At 36.0% G+C, this 22,450-nt stretch overlaps 1 protein-coding gene and 1 long non-coding RNA gene across 2 annotated transcripts in view; one reads left to right on the top strand and one right to left on the bottom strand.

Annotated features, from left to right (window-relative positions):
- LOC105224369 (uncharacterized) overlaps positions 1-12,839 on the bottom strand; it is a 40,112-nt gene extending 27,273 nt beyond the window's left edge. Inside the window, exons 1-2 of the mRNA XM_019989580.3 lie at positions 12,523-12,839; positions 8,016-9,400 (exon numbers count right to left, since the gene is read on the bottom strand). The gene's annotated coding sequence lies outside the window, so the exon portion shown is untranslated. The remainder of the gene's footprint in view (positions 1-8,015; positions 9,401-12,522) is intronic.
- The window catches only part of LOC125778317 (uncharacterized), a 62,110-nt gene that overhangs the window by 30,327 nt on the left and 9,333 nt on the right, over positions 1-22,450 (top strand). The window lies entirely within an intron of this gene.

The following is a 22,450-nucleotide window of genomic DNA, read 5'->3' as shown; positions in this document are numbered from 1 at the left end:
GCATAGGCAATCACTTGGCATCCACGATCTTCAAGTATTTTAAGCAGGTATTTAACAACCAGGACATAGAAGAGGAGAGTGAACTCCACCTTGTGTCCTACTCACATTTCGTCAAGCACGTTCATTAATCTATCGTCCAGAATAAGAAAAAAGAGGTGTTTGAAGATTGATTCAACCCCAAGACCGGCCAGAGCAGTAACGACAAATTCTGTCAGAACGTTATTGAAAGATCCCTCAATATCAAGGAAGGTTCCAACAGAGAAATCTTTAATCCTCAAGCCATTACACGATAGCACGCAGGGCAGTTTCAGAAAAGACTATAATGTAGATTGTGACAAAAAAATACACGGAAATTGTAAATTTAATTACTCATCAATATTTATGTTGCTGCCTTCAAAGTAATCGTTACCAGTCCTCGAAACAATTCTAACTAGTACTTTTTGGGATGACCTTCAACTCCTTCAGTCGACTGAAAACGTTTTCTACAGAGCGTCAATTTAGTTTGGGGAACAAGAAAAAGTCACACGGAGCCAAATCTGGTGAATACGGTGGTAGATTGATGGTATTCATTGCGTTTTTGGCTTTAAATTCAGCCATAATCGTGGCTCGATGAGATGGTGTATTGTCATCGTGTAAAATCCATGATTTTTTGCAACTCAATTCCGACCGTTTTTGAGGGATGTTCTCATACAAACGCCTAAAGACGGTCAATGGAACTCCTTATTGACCGTCTATACCTCCGGAACCAATTCATGATGCACCAAACCACGAATATCGAAAAACACAAAGAGCATCACATTCTTTTTTGAGCGGTTTTGGTGTGGTTTTTTTGGTTTTATCTTGTTTTTTTTTCCTCTATTCCGACGATTGTAGACTTGTTTGCATATGAAACTCATAAACCCAAGTCGCGAGGGCAGGTATAATGGTATCTATGAATGTGGAATCGGAATTCGCAAGATTAAGCATAACCAAAGAGACCTGTTGAAAATACTAATTTTTAAAAAAATTCAGCTTTATCGAGAGGAATCGAGCAGGAACCAAAATCATTAGAACGGACTCGCGAAAGATGTCGAGCTCTTTGGCTAACTCTCTAACACTTGCCTGACGATTTTCAAGTACCATATCCTTCACATTTTTAATATTTTCAAGGTGAAGAAGGTACTTTTTTTTGAAATATCATTTACCCGGGATTTTTATTACAATTTCTAGATGCTTTTTTGTCATACAAACTGAGCGATCAAAATCAATTTCTTGATGAAAAATGCAATTTGAAAAACAAATATTTATCATTTTCCTAAGAAGTAAAATTTTTACTAATTGAGTGAAAATTTCTAACATCACAACAACAACAAACTTCGAAACTCAATCAATTAAATATCAATAAATGCTTGAACAGTCGCTTTCAGTTAAATGTGACATTTTCACTTCTTTTACGAGGTGCTAATGGAATTGAAACATAAACCAATCGAAGATATCACTAAACGCTTCACGTTCGAGATGCAGACGCAACTCATTTACACTTCAATATTTATATAAGATTATGTACAAACAAACAGAGGCACGTCGGCGCATAAAATGATGAAAAAAATGAAGAAAAAACGTAATAAAAAAGCAGAAAAATTAGTGACAGCGTGAAAACGCGCAAAGACAGGCAAAATCAATGAATGAAATGGAAAGAAACTTAAGCTCAGAGCATTGCACTTAAGCGCATTTCGATTACAATAATTAAATGCTGATACGTGCAGTTAGTGACGAACTGTGTGTGTGTGTGCTTATAGACAAATTATTTGTTGTTGTTGCTGCTGGGCTGTTTGTCACAGTTGTTACGCTTTGGTAAGCCGAAGAAATTTTCAACATTTCTCGCACCGCATGCTGGAGTGTTATTTTAATTGTGAGCATATTTGATTGAAAAGCGTTTGAATTATATAAAGCCATATACACACATACATATATATTCATATATAGTGCAGGTGCATTAGCAGATTGAAGTATGTAACGTTTTTAATTAAAATCTGTTCAACCACAAACAGCTTACTATTGAATTTTTTTCAAATTTTTGAATGATATACTCACTTTAGAGCTTCAAAAGTCCAGCACTAGCAAGATGTAGGCATAGATTTGGGGATAGAAAATGCTAGAGGTTCCTTTTTTTATATAAGGAGGAAGCGTCGAAAGCCGGATTGCGGAACTTTAATCCGCTAAACCTATCCTACTCCCAACTCATATCCCTCCCACGGAACCGCCGAATTAAGTATTACTTCATGAGAGAGAGAAGGACTTTAAGTCTCATCTATCATGCGGACTAGAGGTTGCTATAACAGGAAATTTGCTAATAGACAAGTGGTAGATTGGTAACTTGGTTATATTTTCTGAGAAGACTTAGATCGGAAAACCGTTACATATGTCACCCACCGTGATCCGACCACGACCGTTTTTGCTTGACGTTGACGACCAACTCTTCAGCAGTTGATCGAATTTGTTGGGCTGAGGTGCTGGAAATCGGTCCGTAAGGTACGTTAACTCGCAACGACATGATGTATCAATATTTTTAGGAAAGTGGGTCTAGGACACACACTGATACGCTATCTTACATAACTGAAAGATTTTAGCGTAGACTGCAAATAATACTGAACTAAAAACCATGAATGTTGATCAAAACACAAAGTAGATATAGAAGTTTATAATTTTGTCATCCATTTTATCTAAAGTAGTAGCCAAAATAATCTTAATCAGTAAGTAAGGAAGGTCTAAGTTCGGGTGTAACATTTCATACTCTTGGAACTTGCCATAATCAAATCCAAGAAAAAATCTTCAGTTGCATAAGGTTTGTAAGTTATAGGAGATCTAGGGCAAGTTTTCACCCGATTTTATCCATTTTAGGCACAAAAATGCACCGTTTTTAGAAAATACGCTCTGTCAATTATATTGAAGTAACTCGCATATTTGATATATGTGGCATAAAGTCAACTGGAACTTCGAAAATTATCGATAAAAACTGCGCAATCGGAACTTTGTTCCACATAGGACTTGAATAGTTTAGGTTGTTATGTGTGTTATGTTGGAGTAGGCGAAGATGGAGTCATGTGTAGAAGCTCACTCAAGTGAGGAAGTTTCTGTGAGCGCCATTCACTTGGGAGTGGCCAGAAACGATTCTTTCACATATGGCTCAAGTAGCTCATGACTTCTGGTTTTAGATCAAGTATCCTCTGTGTATCTAAAAAATAACCGTATGAAGGCGAGCTAAAGTAAGAAGGCGAAACATCCTCGCCATGGTTGTTCGCTGGGTTTAGGCTTTACCACTTAAAAAACACCCCCAATGAAAAGGAGAAGACAGCCTCGAATGAGAGATCTTTTTCAGCTATAACCGCCTAAGCGGTGTTTACGCTATTAAGGAAGAAGAAGGAAGTAGGCGTGGCTATCGTCCGATTTTCTTTGTTTTTACACTGGATCATGGAAATTTAAGTGTAACATTATATACCAAATTTGGTCGATATCGGTGGAGTAGGTCCTGAGATTTGGCTTTTTGCCGAAATGGGGGAGAGTCGTCATTTTTTGACCCCGGTTCCTATAAAAACCTCTTATATTATCCCAGGTATAAAGTTTAATGTCTCTAAGATATTTATTTATTGATTTATCTCGGGTTTAGTAGTTTTTAACACTACCATTATATGGGGAGTGGACGGAGTTATTACCCGATTTCATACATTTTTACAGTTTCGATTGGATTGCTTAGGTAACTTTTCCAGTTTTGATGTTATGTCTTAAGTGGTTAGGAGATGAGTAAACATTTTAGATTGCGGGACTGCGCCCATTTTTTATTTTTTCACTCGCAGGTGTCCCTTGTTACTGCGACCCCGTCTGACAAAATACTGTTTTATATCTTAATTTAGTACTTATTTATGGCATTTAATTCACAGATTTTTTTGGTTTAATGGTGTTTTGTGGGCATGGCAATCTTTTTCACGTCTCGTCTATATCTTAAAAAAAAATTTTAAACCCATTGATAGGTTTCTTCACTCATATTGAGTTAAAAATTTGTAAAAAAAAAATTGGCTAAGTAAGTTCTTCGTTTTTCGAAGTTATCCTCAAAAATCGAAATATTTGCCTTCAAATTTAGAAATAAAGCTTAGTGAAAAACAATATTATTAATCAAAAATTTAAGTATGTAGAAAACCAGAATTGTTGTTACGACGAAATTCGCAAAAAAGTGTTTTTCACCACAAACGAATTAAAAAGTCTACCCTCTCATTAAACCTCAAGTCCAGGTTGTAAAAGTAGAATTTCTAACTAAAAAATTTCTCTGAACAAATTGTGGCTTTCCATTTCATTTCATTTCAAAAACTTTTTTGCCTTTATTATACCTCATAACATCTCTTTAATTATCACCTGCAACTTTCGTTTCATTAGACCTTTTGCCTCCAGCACTTTGCCACCTGCGCACGCGCACAAATAACCCGAGCCAATCAGAGAATTCTAAATAGCACCAATTAAATTCACCTGCAATCGGTTAATTGTGAAATTTGTGGCGTTTCAATTAAGTGTTATCACCTTTACAATTAGCAAAGCACCAAAGCACCATTCAAATAATGCAAGCTCACTTTCAAAGCATCTTCGATGGAGAACCAGTGAAGAAAAGAAGCAGGCAGAATGGTTAAATTGACATAAAGGCGCTGAGATGGGAAAAGAGGGCGAGAGTAATGGCAAGCAATTAAGAAAAATAAATATAAAAAAACGAAATTTTACACACAATTCTTCGAGACAGCTCTTCTGGGACTATTAAAGCGGCCGACACTTAACCTCAACAAAGTGGCAAGGTGATGGTATTCTAAACTTATAAGCACTTAAGTGAATCTCTAAGTACGCATGTTTGTACCTGTGTATGTATGTACATATATATGTGTGTATGAAAAGTAAATAAAAACAAATCATAAAAATACCGTTGGAAAAAGAGAAATTAAAGCTGCAGTCAGTGCGTCTGACTAAACACCAGTGGGAATGCGTGTACGTCTATGTACACATATCTATATTTATACATACATATATACGTATGTAAGTGCGGCAGCGGCGTTGAACTTAATAATTTGATAGGTATTTGCTATGGTTAAATGATTAGAGCTGAAAGTGCATTTCACCACTGCAATAAGTAAATAATATATAAGTACATACGAATGTATATATATATGCATGCATGTATGTATATCTGTCAAATGCTTGGCAAATACATTGTCTTTGCTTCGAAGAGTGACATTGAACGGTAGACGGCAGTTGAAATTAGGACTATAAGTGCACGTAGAAGCATATTTAGAAAGTTTTGAAAAATCGCTCGAATACTTCAGTGAAATTAAGAAACATTTTTAAAACTATTCAATATTACATTATACAGCGCAGTGTTGTATGATTGCCAGTTCATTTGGAACTGTAGGGATTTATATAGAAAAAGGAATAAAAAAAGGAATAAAAGAGGAAAGCTCTCTGTGCGCCATTTACATGAGAGTGGCCAGAAATGATTATTTTAAACATGGCTCAAGCAGCTCACGACTTTCGATCTTAGACCAAGTATTCTCTGGGTATCCAAAAAACATTCGTTTAAATGCGAGATAAAGTGAGAAGGCGAAACATTCCTCCCCGTGGTTGTTCGCTGTGTTTGGGAACCGCCACGTAAAAAACACTTCTAATGAAAGGAAGAAAACAGAAAAAACTCAAGTTTTCGACGCAGTACCCGCCGGGGAAAGCAGAGGAAGAGAAAGACATCCACTCCGTTGAAAAGACCAGGTAGAAAAGGACTTGGCTATACTTATAGTATAAACGCACAAGTGGTGTCTATACTAATAAAGAAGAAGAAGTTATATGAGTATACATTTGGATTTGTAAAAACAAGCTGACATTGCGGTGATACTCGATTGGCTTACTATAATAACAATTGCAATGATATCGTATTAGCTTACAATATCAACACTAACTAACCGATTAACTAAAAAAAAGCTTGTTGAACTTAAAATTGTATATAGAAGGGTTGAAAAGTAAAAGCCTGAGAGAATAAGACCAAATCATTGAATACAGAATATACAATATTAGACTAAAAAATATAAAAAATCTTAACTTTTGTTGCAGGTCAGCTATAATACCCTTCGCTGAGTAATTTTTTATTGCATAAAAGGATACAAAACGATATCTACCTTGATTTTGAATAAAAATCTTTTCGATACCAGAACCCTAAAGATTGTATGGCATATATTTTAATAGTCCGATATCGAAAATTCTGAAAAAAGGAGCTTCTTGGGGAGAGAATAACATACGCAAAATTTTTGAACGTTAACTCAAAAAACGAGAGACTTGTTTGCGTATAGATAGAGACCAACAGTCGAACATGGCTAAATGGACTCAGGTCGTCTCGCTGATCATTTATATATACACCTTTTGGGGTGACAAACTTGGTATGTTCTGTTAAGGGTAAAAAAATCGATTATAATTTCCGAGAATTACAACAGAAAGCAAAGAAATCCAACAAATTCGTTAATAGATCCTCATATAAGATTTTCAAGCGAACATTTTCAAGTAGCCAACAGCTAGGAGGTTAAAACTAACCAGATCTGAAGAATCCTCCAATAATACTTACTTACTTACTATATATCTGCTGAATTCGTTATAACAGCTTCGAATATGGAAAAAAGGGTGTTCACATAAATTTCAATTATCTTTCTATTGCTTTGTCCACTAACCGAAAGAAACGATTGTAATTTCGAATGAAAGTAAATTGGTATATATTTGCTCGAACTCCATTTGTTAAAATAATAATTGCATCTTACGAAGGAAAGACAAAAAGAATATATGTGGATAAGGCCAAATTCCTAACTGTGAGTGAAAAATTCAAAATCTGTGAGAAATTTCTTGAAATGTTCGAAAGAGTTATAAAACCAAGTACTGCAAAACCTTACCTTAAGCATACATCTTATAGCTTCTGAAGGTCTCAAAAGTTTTCATAACTCTGATTCTGCTAGTAATAACTAAAGCAGAAGAAAATATTCACAGTTACGATAGAACTGAATAAGTAAATTCGGAAATGTGGATCGGTTTTTTTTTGCGAGAAGTATTTTTAGTTCAGAAAAGTGAGAACCACAAAGAATTGTCCAAACTTGAAAACAATTGTTAATTTCCGACACCGCTTAGTCATGAAGTTTTTCCTCTGGGTTATGAATAACATCCTTATCTGTTAGTTCTGCTTTCTCCTGACTGGATAATCAAGCGAACCAAATGGGTCCAGTAGTGAACGAAGGCAAGACAAAATAAATCCTGTCATCAAACAAAAATTCCTCGCACTCACGATGAATGGATGAAAATGTGATGTATCGGTAAAGTCGAGAAATCTGGAATTGATAAAGTCGCCGCAAAATTATGGATGGATTTTATGCTGATCTTTTTACAGAAACAGAAGTGGCTTAGCGATTTGTCATTGCTTCTACTCGTATTGACAGGCGACCTCGACAAATTTTTGACGTTGATGGGACCAGGGTTTAAACCTAGTACCTTAAAATGAGTAATCGCATCTCTAACTCTACATCACGGCGACAATCGATAGAAAAATTAATTTAATACAACTATTACTCATCCCTAGCATTATTTGCCCATAAATCTGCCACAAATAACCCATAACCTCAAATGACCGCTGAATTGATAATTGACATGATGATTAATAGGTATTTGCAAGGGACGCGATGTCGCTTTCGCTAAAAAATACAACAAATTTTGTAAAACAAAAATATTTACATAGGGCTACCAAATTATCGAAATTTATTTGCATAAACATGCAAAGATGTTTGCAGCAAACGGTGGAAGCTTGCGTAGAATTTCACTTTCTGTGGGCCCGGCGACAAGTCAAAGATGAAAGGCAAAGCATACAACTTTGCTATTGTTCCTACACAAAGGCTTAAACTTTGTATGCTTTTTATGGATGCGTAAACTATGTGTGTGTTTGTGTGTATGTATATAGTACGAAAGCCATGAGATAACTCACTCACCTGCAATCAAAAACCGAAGCGAATTCGATTAGCTTGGCTTGGCAATTTGTTCAGTGGTTAATAGAAAAACGCCTACACGCGCATGCGCCAAAGCTCAGCTCTAGCGCAGCTACACAAAGCGAAGCAGCAAACAAAAAAAAAACGAAGAACAGTGAATTTCGCAGACGTCGCAGGCGTTGATGGCAACAACTGGCCGCAGGCGAACGTCGTCGGACCAGCAATTAAAATGTCTTGTACGCTCGTTCGTTTAGCGCTCGCCCAGCGACTGTGAAAATTTCCGATTACCGGCGTTGGGGGACTGGACTGTTGGCCAATTTATTCACACGCTTCAATTTGATTGGTACCACAACGCTTTTACGCTTTTTTACTGTTGTTGTGCACGTTGTTGTTGTTGTTGCCTGGGTGCGCGTGACACATAAATATATATTTGGGCAGCGCGAAGCTGGTGTAAGGTCTCCACGGACGTTGGCAACCGGAGAAGCGCAAATTTGAGGTTGTAAAAAGCCGCTACAACAACAATAACAATAAAAAATTTTGAATTATTGGTGTTGTAAAGTGTTGACCGCAAGTTTGCTCGCGCTGCGCGAATGCTGGCCGTGTGCTATGAGCTATGCTATTTCCTGCTGCTCGCTGGCCTTTAGTTTCTGTTGTTGTTGCTGGCGCTGCTACTGCTGGGAATTCCTTAAGTGAAAATCACAAAGAAGCGCATAGGCCGCGTGGTTGGCACTTTATTTTTGTTGTTGTTGGTTTTTTTGTTAATTTTGCATTCGTTTCGTTGCTTGTCGGCGCACGAGTTGCTTGCTTGTTATTATTATTAGTTGTTTTTGTGATGGCGCATAGTTTATCTTTGTTTTAGTTAAATTGTTCTTTTTTCCTCACGTTTTTTGTTTTTGTACAAGTTTTTCGTTTGCGATTTTTTCCGCTCAGTTCGTTTTTATTTATTTATTTCTCAATTTGCTACTTGGCGGCTGCAAGTGGGTCACACATATACAGCTCACAAATACACAAACACACACAAGCGCAAGCACACTCACTAACTAGTTACCTTGAGTCTAAATACTTGCCACAGGCAACAACAAACGGCATGCAGACCAGACGTCGTCGTTGTCTCCGCGTCGTGGAGGCGCAACAGGTGTGTGTAAAAGAGTGTGAAGAAATGGCGAAAAAGACAGAAATTGACAGAATGGAAATGGCAAAAAATGCAGTTCTTCTGCGTTTTCGTTTGTTTTTGACTTTGCAACTGATAAAATATTGTTTGCAATTGTTTTTGTATTGGAAATAGTTGTTAAGCGATAGAAGATGAGCACAGGAAGCGATAGTTGTTGTGAAGTTAAAGTTGTTGAGATGCGTAGTTGTAGTTGTAATAGCTGTGGCAGCAGCGTTTGCTACAGAAGATGAAAGAACGAAATGAGTCCAATTGTCTAATGATTAAAATAAAGTGATGTTGATGCAATGAGTGAGAATATTTCGTTGGCAGAAAATTATTATCTTTGAAAAGAGGTTATTTTTTAACTTATAATTCATTATTTATTTATTTGATGATAACATTTAGTTATCTAAAATAACGGAAATTTGTTATTTAATAATTCATAGCATATAGTCATTCAACTTTAAATATGGCTCTTGAATTTAATTTTTTATGACGAAAACATTTTATTTTATTTAATATTATAATTGATTTAAATTTTATAACTTGGAAATTTATAATTTTTGATACTCAAAACAAAGTATATACACTTCTTTCGAAGGCCTTATCAAGTATATAAAGGAATGATCAATATGACAAGCTGAGTAGATTTAGTCTTGTCCGTTTCTCTGTTTTTGAGACATTGATCGAAAATTCTCTAAACATCCTTTTTATGCCAGAAACTGCTCATATAATGGACCTGCTGACATCTTTATATATAAAAAGTACGTGTCACGTTGTTTGTCCGCGATGGACTCTTAAACTACTGAACCGATTTTAGTAAAATTTAGCACACTGTGTCCAGTTCGAACCAACTTAGAAGATAGGATAGTTAAAACAATTCATAAATAAAGAATACATTGAAAGCTCTCTTAATTTGACGCTCTATTAAGCTGACATCTCCACTAACCATGCACATTGTTGATATTTATAAACTACAACCTATTAAGCGGGCAACTCTATTAACTGAACAGAAATTTTGGTAACCAAACATTGAGAAAGGAGCCTTAAATTCGTTATTTTTTTCCAATGGAATTTATTTGTATGAACATATTCAAAATTAAGCTTCAAGTACAATCCCTTGGACTCTTATACTGACAAAAAAGTTTTCGCCTCTATTCGTAAATACGTATGTAAAATTTTCACTATATTGAATAGTTTTTTTATTTGTGAAGGGTATTCGCTTCGGTCCAGCCGAAATTTACGTTTTTTTTTCTTGTTTTTAATATTGTTCATTATTTTAAAAAATATATACATTTTAGAAAATAAATTGAAATATTTTATTAAAATAAAAATTCATTGAACAAATTTTCATTTTATTGTTAATTAAAATATTTATAAATTATCATTTATTTTATTTTTAAACTTTTCCATATTTGATTTATTTATTTTTTATTAATTAATTGTTTAATATAAAATAAAATTAATTTTTGGTTTTTGTTTATCAAAGCTTTCAAAAGTCTAAAAATTTTCTTTAATTAAATTATATTTTTATCAATAAAACAATATTGATATTTTTATTGAATAAATGTTTGGAAAATAAAACAAGAAAAAACATTAAAGTTGGTTGCACTGAAGCTAGAATACCCTTCAAAACTAAAAAAGGTTTTAGCATTATCAAGCAATAAATTTTATTTGGTCAGTTTGTATGGCAGCTATAAGTTGTTGTGGTCCGATCTGGGCAATTTTTTCAGATATTATTGCATTGCCTTGAATAAAAATCTGTTGTAAAGTTCCAAACAATACTGTGTCAAATAAAAAAGTTTCCCACACAATTACGAGACCGATCGTTCAGTTTGTATGGCTACTACATCCTATAGTTGTCCAATCTGAACAGTTTCTTCGGGGGTTATATCGTAACTTTAAACAGTAAACCATATCAAATTTCGTGAAGATATCTCTAAAAATAAAAAAAACTTTCCTACGCAAGCACTCGATTCCCATCGTTCAGTTTGTATGGCAGCTATATGCTGGGGTGATTCGATATGGACGGTTTCGACAAATGAGCGTCTTATAAAGAAGAAAAGAACGTGTGAGAAATTTCAGATGTATATCTCAAAAACTTAGGGACTAGTTCGCGTATGTATAGATGCACAGACGGACAGACGTATGTATGTATATGCCTAAACCGACTCCGCACATCAAGCTGAACATTTATTTAAAAATATACTTTGTAGGGTCCCCGATGTTTCCTTCAGGGTGGCAAACTGTTCAGGGTATACAAATTTAGATAAATGTTTAAAATTTTTTTTTTAATTGAGTTACTTTCAATCATATTTTAATATTTTCTGTTATTAATGGACTTCAAATCCAAATTTTGTGAAAGTACTTGTTTTTATATGTTTGTTTAACAACGTAATTTATTATCCTTAATATTTTTTTAATATTATTTTTTACCAATAGCAGCCAAAAGTGAAGAAAAATTGTTCAGTTTTATTTGTGCTCCAATTAAATGAATTTTTTTACAACTTTTTTTTCATTATTAATTTAAAAACTGTTTTTTGTTAATTATTAAAAATTTTTATCATAAAAAATAAAAATTCAATGAAATTGCTTTTAAAAAAAATATTTATGTATATCATTATTATATCTGATTTTAAATTTTATTTAAAAAATATATATTTTAAACACAAAAAGTATATTTTAAATTATATTTATTTATTTTAAAGAAATAAAAAAGAATAATTTTCACATTTCAAGATCAGAGAAAAATTAAATATGTATAAATATTAATTTTATTTAAAGTTTAAGTTAAAGTTTTGTTTAAGCTTTCAGTTTTAGTTTTTACAATTATTAATTTGAACTTTTATTTTTTAAACAGTTTTGGGTCTTTGCGAATTTATTTTGATGTTTATAATTCAAAACTTAATTCGAAATAATTATATTAGATTTTATCTTTATCAATTTCATATTTATACCTTATAACTTTTTCTTTCAATATTTATAGACAGAACAAAATTTTATGGATTATCTAATTATAAGAAAAAATTTGTTAAATTTTTTTCTTATTAATATTGATTTTTTTTCTACATATTTAATTTAATTACATATTTATATTATTTATTATTATTTTTCATTATTTTTTTTTTCTTCTAATTTTTAGATGTTTATTAATTATATTGTCTTATTTTTTTTAATTTTATACGTATTTTTTTTTTATTTTACTTAATATTATTTACTTTCTCATACATGAATATTTTTTTTAATTGCCCAACTTTCACGAACGCCTTAAAATCTCAAATTGCCAACTTTGAGCATGCACTGTATGTCCTTAAACAAATATGTAAGTAGCATAAATTGCAAGTCACAAGCATTAAACACCTTTTTCAAATCACTTTTTACTTGCGCCAACAATCAATATTGCATTATCCTTGCACTTTCAACGAATCGTGTTTCACTAAACTAAGCAATATATGTCATTATATTATTACGCTAAAAAGTGATAGCTTTTTCATTTATACACATTAACCGCAACTTCAGCTTTTTCGAAATTATTTATAAGTGTTTCAAAATTATTTGAACGTTTTCGAAAATACTCGTTACTTTGTCAAGTGTTGTTTAAGAATTCGAAATGCTTTTTCGCGACGTCGTTTTTGAGCGCGTCTGATCGTGGTCGTGGGTAACCGCAGAATGGTAAATGCACCTGCTTTCACATAGCGAAACACTTCGCATGTGCGCTTGCGCACCGCAGCAGCAGCCACACAGACACACATACACACTAGCCACCACCATGCAGACGTGCGGCCGAACAGCAGCAGCAGTAACAACGGTGACGGCGAAATTTCTTCGTTCATTGACGATCGCTTGGCCGTTGATGCTGCCGTTCAAGCTGCTTGCTGCCAATATGTGTGGTGTTGCCACTTCTGTGCGGCTTGTTTTTGTTGTTGGCACCCTGCCTTCTACCAACACCGGCAAATCATCAACAATTATTATTGTATTTGTTATTTTTTTGGCTAGCGCTGCCGCTGCACTCAGCGCTGAGGCGGCAACCGGCAGTTTGACTATCCATCCGTCTGGCTTGCGCAGCTTGTTGTTTTTGTAGGCTTGACTTGGCGTGTTTTTGTTGCCTAATTTGCAGTTGTAGCTTACTTTACTTTTGCCGCATTACAATATCAAATATATTGCACTCTTGTTGTTGGCGTTTGGTCGGCACGGCTCCTTAGCTGGTGTTGCTGCTGCTCATAGTCAGCACTCAAATTATTGGTTTTGTGAACTTGGCACTTAATAAACACTCCCAATGTTTATTTACAATGTTTTAGGTGTTTAGTGCTTTATGCTACCATTTTCCTATCTCATCAAGTTTTTCACTTTTTCATCGTTTACTCGACCGTTTATCTTTCAGAGGTGTGTTTATTGTTTTTGTGGGATTAGTTAGTCAGTTTCTGGGCTCACCAGCGGGTGATTTCCTTAAGCAGCTCTGATTGTACGTAAACAAATACCGTTATTCTAAAGTGTCTAATATGTCTGAATTCTCTTACAATTCCACAGTATACGGCTTAGGTTCAATTTAACCTTCCCCTTTTGGTCGAAATAGTAGGAATGAAGCTTCGTGTTTGCAGCACGTTGATATAATTCTGGAATTACAGTAGTAACTTAGGCTAAAAAAAATTTTATTTATTTCCTTCTTTCTCTACTATTCAAGGAATGAAAGTGAAAGTCCAGAATTTAGTTGAAAACAAGAAAAAACGTTAACTTCGGTTGCACCGAAGCTAAATACCCTTCACAGCATTTCTGTTAGTAACTATGTGTTCAGTTTGTATGGAAGCTATATGCTATAGTAATCCGTTCTGAACAATTTTTTTGGAGATGACATTGGTGCTTTAGAAAATAATGTATACCAAATTTCGTGAATATATCTTGTCAAATGTGAAAGTTTTCCATACAAGCATTTGATTCCGATCGTTCAGTTTGTATGGCAGCTATATGCTATAGTTAACCGATCTGAACAATTTTTTCGGAGATTATATTGTTGCTTTAGAAAATAATGTATACCAAATTTCGTGAATATATCTTGTCAAATGTGAAAGTTTTCCATACAAGCATTTGATTCCGATCGTTCAGTTTGTATGGCAGCTATATGTTATAGTGGTCCGATATCGGTCGTTCCGACAAATGAGCAGCTTCTTGAAGAGAAAATGACGTTTGCAAAATTTCAAAACGATATCTTAAAAACTGAGGGACTAGTTCGTATATATACAGACAGACGGACAGACAGACGGACATGGCTAAATCGACTCAGCTCAACATACTAATCATTTATATATATACTTTATAGGGTCTCCGACGCTTCCTTCTGGGTGTTACAAACATCGTGACAAAGTTAATATACCCTGTTCAGGGTATAAAAATGAAAGAATTTCGGAGTCGATGAGCAATTTAACCACTTTTTCTTTACCCCTACTGAACTCTCAATCTGTATGCTTTTTAACAAAGATCTATCTACAAAATTTCATTTCTATTGTAATCTCGAAAAAACCACGAAGTAAGCATGTACTTGATGTACCCTTGATTCCCATTGTAGAAAGATAAAGCTCTTTAGAAGTTTAGAGTTGTCCATAACTATCGCTGTTTAAAATTTTCCAGTCTATCCTACTCTAGTTTAATAATCGGATAAACTCCGATTGCTTCCTATTTTAATAAGCCGCTTTCTTAAGTTCTCTTGAATCGTTAATCATATTCCTTAGACTGATCTGGTAGTATGGCATTCAAATCTGGGTTAAAGCAGCCAATTCAAACAAGTTAAAATTAAATCAAACTTTTCTCAAAAAAAAATTTTTACTGTAAAGGAAATAACTGATATACACGGTTTGTCCGAGAAGTAATAGGACTGAGTCGATTTAAAAAAATTTATTTAACCAATCTTTACAATTCTTTAAAAACTTTCAAAATAGGCTTTTGACGTCAAAAAAGACAATGAGCATCGTTTTCACTTTGGATTTGTTCATTAATCAGAGACCTCTCCCCGGAAAAGGGTTTATCTGGGTAAGCCTGCTTGATCATATCATATCGAGTTTCACAGATCTTAATCGCGTACCTCTGATCTAACGAACGCTGTATTTTCGACTTGCACCACTCACAGAAACACGTGAAATGCTTGTCTTGACTCTCCAGCCGCTCCTTCGTTAGTTAGGAACATCCTCCACCGAACAATATATTTTTTAATTCCTCAACCAATCTACCATTTGATCAAATTGACGCCGGAAAAAATAATTTATTACAAGTTTTTATTATAATAACCTCAATGGGTCCGCAGTTTTTCTAAAATCTATTCGACTTCATTAAACCTAAACCTATAACCTTCGATCCATAAAGGATGTTGAGATTCTCTACCTTCTGATATCAAAAGAGGTTTATCGATTTGGTTTGCGCGCACAGTTTGAATAAAACAGTCCATACCATATTTGATGAAATGAAATGACCTAATGGTCATCTATCTTTACAGAAACTGCGAGATGTTTTCACTTTAACGAATCAACTTTTCGCTTTCATATATTTTTGTGACTTCATATTATGCAATACATTTGTTGTTACATAATTTTTTCACTTTTATTAGCGTATAATTGCAATAATAATTAAAATTCTACAATTACCAACAAACAACAAAAATACACGTTTTTTATTGTTATAGTTATGAAAAATAAATTAACTAAAAAATTTGGTTAATATATAACAAATTGTAGTGCCCTACCGGTACTACGTAGACTGCCTACCCTGCTAAATTACCAGCCTCTGAGCTCAGTATAAGCTAAGGTGTGCTTATTGAAACGACTAAGTATTAAAGTTTCTTGTCTTCGGATCCCTACTACTGATATATCGGCAACTTCACTTTCATTTAACTGTTCTTCATCGCAGAAATAAGATATATTTACTACTGTGTCCAAAAAATAAGGTGACATTTGAATTTAAACTGCGTGCGTCGAAGGATTTGGAGAATTATTTTTTTTTTAGGTTGGTAGTACTGTCAGTCACATTTATGTGAAATTCCATGTCGAAATATTCATTAGTGTTTGAGATACGTGTCGTTTTGTGAGCTGCTAAAAGTGAGTTTTTCGTTTTTTGCGATGTCGAAATTTGTTGAGCAAAGAATTTGCATTAAATTTTGTTTACGAGTTTATCAGTTTTCTGCTGCGGATCCGTTGAGGATGGTGCAGAAAGCCTTTGGTGATGAGGCTATGTCTAAAAAAAGTTTACAAGTGGTATAGTGAGTTCCAAGCCGGCCGTGAACGCGTCGAAGACGAAGAGCGTCCAGGGCCACCATCAACCTCACTCGACGAAGCTCACGTTCAACAAATCAAAGATTTGGTGTTGAAAAACCGTCGATTAACAACTTGCTGATGAAGTTGGCATATCGAAAGGCTCAGCCAATACCATTGTGAAGGATGTTTTGGGCCTCAAGCGCGTCAAATCTCGACTGGTACCGAAAACATTGAATTTGTTGGAAAAAAATCGTGATCATTTCGCCAAAAACTCAACCCATATACGTATCGTTCCGCAATCACCGTATTCACCTGATCTGGCGCCGTGCGACTTTTGGCTGTACACCAAGCTCAAAAGACCGCTCCGGGGACACTGTTTTTATACGATAGAGGAGATTCAAGCCGCAGCGAAGACGGAACTGAAGGCCATCCCGTAAAGTGACTACAACCAGTGTTACGAAGATTGGAAAATCCGTTGGCATAAGTGCATTGCATCGGGAGAGGATTACTTTGAAGGGGTTGAAATTGATTTGGAAGAATAAATAAATAAATACAATGTCACCTTAGTTTTTGGGCACAGCAGTTTACTCAATATTAAGTTTGCTTGCGATATACGAATCACCCTGTATACTATTTATATTTCAAATAATTTTATTTTGCACGGATAATTGTGGTGGAGACCTAACATAAACAGTTTGATGTAAATTGATTATAATAATTACCGTTAAGAGAGTTACAAGGCTGTCGTAGCGTCGAGCCGTTATGTTTACAAAAGTATTGCATATGTGTATGTCTGCATATTAAACAAATATTTTCCGCCAAATTTACATAGTTCGACTGTTGAACAATAATTAGTTTTAGGAGTCAAAATACGCTGCGGTATTTTAAACTAAAATTGTTCAATATATTTTTTACGGTATTTACGAGTTTGCAGTTATTATTTAAATTTGGAAAATAAACTTTGGTATTTATATAAATTTATGCGTCTATAAACGGGTTTTAGGCTACTTTTGTTGGAATTCAATATTTGATTTGTTCACACTCGATTAGCTACCGACTGAATATGGTGTTGTTGTTGAGTTGATACATATCAGCAAAACTTCAGTTCAATAACCTGGCGCATGTAATAGGTTTAACAGGGTTACCATCGAGAGCTTGTTACCATTCTTGGTATGCTCCTTGACAGATCTCAGTGACAAAGCGGCCAGGAAACTGAACTTCTTGCTTTCCTCCGGATGTTGTGAGTCAGTATTCATCTTATTTTTTCGACCATCAGCACATGATGATGAAGGGTTAAGTTTGGTACACCGAAGCGGTCGTCGTTACCTCTCAAAGCGGCTCCTTATTAAAAGAGTTCCGTTCGAAAACATTTATGCACAAGAGGAAGTGTGCAAAACATCAAATGGTTACGAGAGTCGTATAACGCTACAAACTTGGTCCTTCATAATCGGTCTGCGAATTTGCTTACTGCCCCTCCACATCAATTGGTCTGAAAGTTTCCTTGCAGCACCTCCACTTCGATCGGAAGAAACCGGATTGCCTTGCAATTTTATTCTTTGTACCACCACAAGATGTCTGACTTCACAGGATCTTCTCCGAACAGAATAACGGATTTCCGAAGATGCGACCCCTTCACATGTAATGGCCCTGATTACCGAATTACCACCTCCTAATAGTAGAAGGGTCTTAGCTTCTCCAACATTGATACTACTCCCAATTTTCTGATACGCCCTCTATTGATGTTGTTCGAAGTCTCTAATATTCATTGCATCAAGCAATTTTTCAAACACCTGAACGGTCTTAGATAACCTATGGAGACAAGTTTAACAGGAAATGAGAGCGGGCTCATCGCATTTTTCATTAGGAGTTAGAAAGTTACATTTTTTTTTTTAAACTTCGTGTTGGCATACTGTCTGTTAAACCCACAACAGTCGTTACTGTCATTAACTGAACCTTTGATTCATATTTTCATATCAATAAATCTCTTCACAGTTTACTAAGTTAAAACAATAATTTGAACACAGTTAGTATGAGGATTTTCTACTTGCGGCAGCCAAGCTTTCATTATTTTTGAAATATAGTTAAATAATGAAAACACATTGGTCTATTGTGTAACGTAATTGAATATTGACTGACCAAATGTCGAGGGTGTTTATAGAGGGCGCGAGTCGAGGATTGGATGCAATATATTATAGAATAGCGGATGTACTAAGGAAACGTCCATCAATTACCACATCTAAAACCCAGTTTGGAGATTAGCTGGACTGATGGGGATAGAGGGTGGTCTCCACTAGTCGGAATGCCGAACAGTTAGAGTCGTTTGCTCGTGGATTGTTTAAGCGTGAAAGGTGTGTGCGTGTAATATGCGTATGGGGTCCAACCCCTGGTCACCAGTCCAGAGCCTCTACTCACTCAATTGGTAGTAATTTCGGTTACGAAGTCCGACCGTAAACTTATTTTTGCTACCACGGGCAGCAGGAGCCCTTAGAGTTCGCTCCAACCTGCTCATGCGGACTAGCCCCTCGGGGAGTATCGTGGTGATTGTGCTTAAGCCCCGAATGCGGGAATTACTGATACTTTGTCAGTTCAATATGGAGCTCTATTACAACCGGAGCAAAGCACCCAAAGCACCCCAGAGGTTTTAAATGGGTCTCAAACCCTATCAAGGTGGTTAGTGTGTCCATTCCACACTGCAAAATTGGGCGCTAATCAACGCATTAATTTGATCCACTGTACTCTTGAATGCCGTGGGGAAAGGCTGTCGTCAGTACCCACGTTAAAATCACCGGACGTTGACCAAATGTCGAGATATCAAGACTCCAAAAGGTCAAAATTTTTGTCTGTATCATTGAAGGACACTTATGTATGTATATCCTTAATCCATTCTACAACTCCGTTCAAGGAGGTTAAGGTCCTTTTCCCTTACCCTTAAACCATTGTGTTAAGAGATTCGCAAAAACAACTTCACAATTGATTAATGCAAAATACTGCACAATTGATGTTTAAACAGTCCATTATTTATTCAACCACCAATATTTTTTTTGTAACGGTACTCAATTCATTTGCAATAAATGCGATGTAAAGCAAACACGATAACACGAAGTGCACGCCAATATTAAGCAATAAAGGCAAATAAATACATAAAAACAACAATAAAACAATAATCAATGATTGCTCACACACACACAGACACATACGGACATATGTATTTATTTATTGATTGGTGCGAGTATTGTAAAATAACAATAAAAACATAGTACGCATACACAAATTAATATCGATCAGATTTCATTCATGCAATTTGCTGTGATTTTTATTGCGTGTCCCACTTTTCCATAAAATATTTGCAAAACGTTTTTCCACATTTAGTAGAAGACTTTTCATCCGACACGCGCCGCCGACCTCGCGCCCGCACCGCCATCCTCGTAGGCGAGCAGCGGCTAACGGACGGTGGTAGCAACGATGGCGGTGATAGTGTTGTTGTTCTTGCTGCCGGTGATGCTAATAACCATTTAGTTGTGCATTTGTTGTTGTTGCGATTTTTTATTTATGCACCAAGGCAGCGACGCAACAACAATTGACGACTTTTTTACAATGCAACGCTAGCACAACAACAGGAAAAGCAACAACAACTGTCTATTGACCAGCCAAACAGACGGTCGGTCGGTCGGTCGGTCCAGCTTGCCTGATGGCCAATCCGAGGACAAAAATAGAGGTAGACAAAACTGAATCGATTCAGCTCTATGTGTGTGTGTATGCATATGTATGTGTTGATGCGCCGCTATACCGGACCAAAGCCGCGACTGGACCACTCTAGTGCACTGGCTGGCGAGCCTTATTGGCTTACAAGCGCGCACACTCTTGCTCAGCAGACGGCCGGGTCTCGGTCTAGGTTGCATCGATTTCATCGCCATTCAAGTCACTTTGTGCTCTGCGCTTTTAAAGTTTGTTCCTGTTTGCTAAAAATGGCTGAGCCTGTTCGAAATTGGAGTAATTTCGCGTCGTCGGCAACAATGTTTTACCGAGATTGCTTGCGTTCATCTGCTGTTGTTGTTTTTGTTTTTGTAAATGCTATCACCAATGCTGCGCTAGCTGCTGCTTACAAATGCCTTCCTGTGTTGTGCTGCAGCGCAGTTGTTGTTATTGCTGTTGTTTTTATTCACCAGTTAAGTAACACAAACATTGATGATCACTTTGCCGTTGGTCGGTCGTAAGTCTCGCTGGAGTCGCTAGACTGATATATGCTGTGATTAAGATGCACTGCTCTCGAAATTTGGGCGTGTATGTATCCGTATGTCTATATTAGTGTGTGTGTGAGTGTGTGTACCTGCATCCGTATGCACTTGTGTGTGTGTGGTTTGCGTATAGGATGCAGCGTGCTTCACAGGAGTCGTCGTCGCAGCCTCTCTACCGTACCAGACATGCTCATTTGTTTCCTTAATTGGAATTTGCGCTAATACAAAGCAGCCACCATTACCGGCTTGTGCGTCGAACAGTGATTAAAGTTCAGTTCGTTGTGGAAATTATAAATGTCTTAGCGTATTGCAGAATTGTTGATTAATTTTTTGGTAAAGTGCGGTAGCCTTTCTTGATAATTCTGTGAAGCATGAATTCTGATTTCCATATTAGATATGGTAAAGCAGCAGTAACCTAAAAATTCATCTTTTAGGGGGAAAAGTCGTCGAAACATTATTCCCGAAACAGGTTCGGGTTTCGTGTGCCAAGCGACGAAACAAAGTAGCAAAATCACTTTTTCCCAAAATCAAAAAAACCACCCGAAGAACCTTCATTGTACCGGCATCTGTGTATGCTCGACACAATGGCTAAATTGACGGAAAATATATAATATTACGAAACCTCTTGGAGCTAGTGATTTAAGAAAGTGACGGATTATCAAAGACACAATACGAAATAAATGGAATGCATATTACATAGTCTACGCCAAAGGCTCTCTTCTATGAGTTTGAAACGGGCGGACCACAAAAACAGAAGTTATATATAATATATATAGAAGAACGAATATGGCTCACCATAGAGGACTGCGGAATTACCTCACAGCTGCAGCTCAAGTATCTGGGAATAATATGGGATCCCAAAATAAATTTAAGAAACTCCTGGCGTGTACTTCCGGTAAAGCAAACACAATTTACAGAACTGATGCGCTTATAGGTGATGAACTCGAGCGTTTATGTCAACTATAAGCCCTTAAAACAGTATCGGCGAAGACAGAGGTAAGGAACAAGAACATTAAATGTGGCACCAGGAAGGGCAATCCTCATCCAAAGGGCGCTGTACCTACAGACTTATGCCGGACATCCACTCTAGGATTGACAAACGACATAGGGACCTGTATTTCCATTAGACTCAAATGCAGTACATAGTGGGCATGTGTGCTTTAGAAGCTACTTTTCTAGATTCCACAATAACATTTGGCTCATTTGCTGCAAGACCAGCATAAATGCTACTAATTTTTGAGTTAATGCTGCTGAATTGTTCGTTATATCATACTTCATGTTGAGTGAAAAATTCGTATGAATACCTCTCATATGCTCCGCTTGAGAAGAGGTGTAAGGTTGGAGTCACCGTGTAAGGTTGTAGTCAGTTGAAAACTTTAAACGCGTTTTCTGGTGAATCGATTTTTTTGACTTATGCCGGTCTTGCATCAAATGAGCGATTTGTCCGAACTGTCCGACGTATACAGAGTATATAGAAGACTCTGAACATATATTACTTTATTGCTCTCGCTTTTCGAACACAAAGAGAAAACTAAACACCATACTCTGACTCTGTGGTAGTTTTACGGTCGACAATTTAACGACCCTCATGTGTCAGTCGACTGAGAAAGGGAAAGCTGTTAGCGAAGCGTCAGCATTGATGATAACAAAACTGAGACTTTTTCTACAGATTAAGTGTTTGTCAGTCCACACGACAGAAGAGACTTAAATGTACTGTCCCTGCCACGAAGTAATACTTAACCATTTGTTCAATGGGAGGCTTTTGTAGTTAGGAGTAAATAAGGTTGAGGTATTTTGGTACGAATCTTGCATTAACAC

The sequence above is a fragment of the Bactrocera dorsalis genome, chromosome 4 (assembly GCF_023373825.1).
Source record: "Bactrocera dorsalis isolate Fly_Bdor chromosome 4, ASM2337382v1, whole genome shotgun sequence".
Taxonomy (NCBI): domain Eukaryota; kingdom Metazoa; phylum Arthropoda; class Insecta; order Diptera; family Tephritidae; genus Bactrocera; species Bactrocera dorsalis.
The sequence above is the reverse complement of the archived record's forward strand: the minus strand, read 5'-3'. Positions and strand labels throughout refer to the sequence as shown.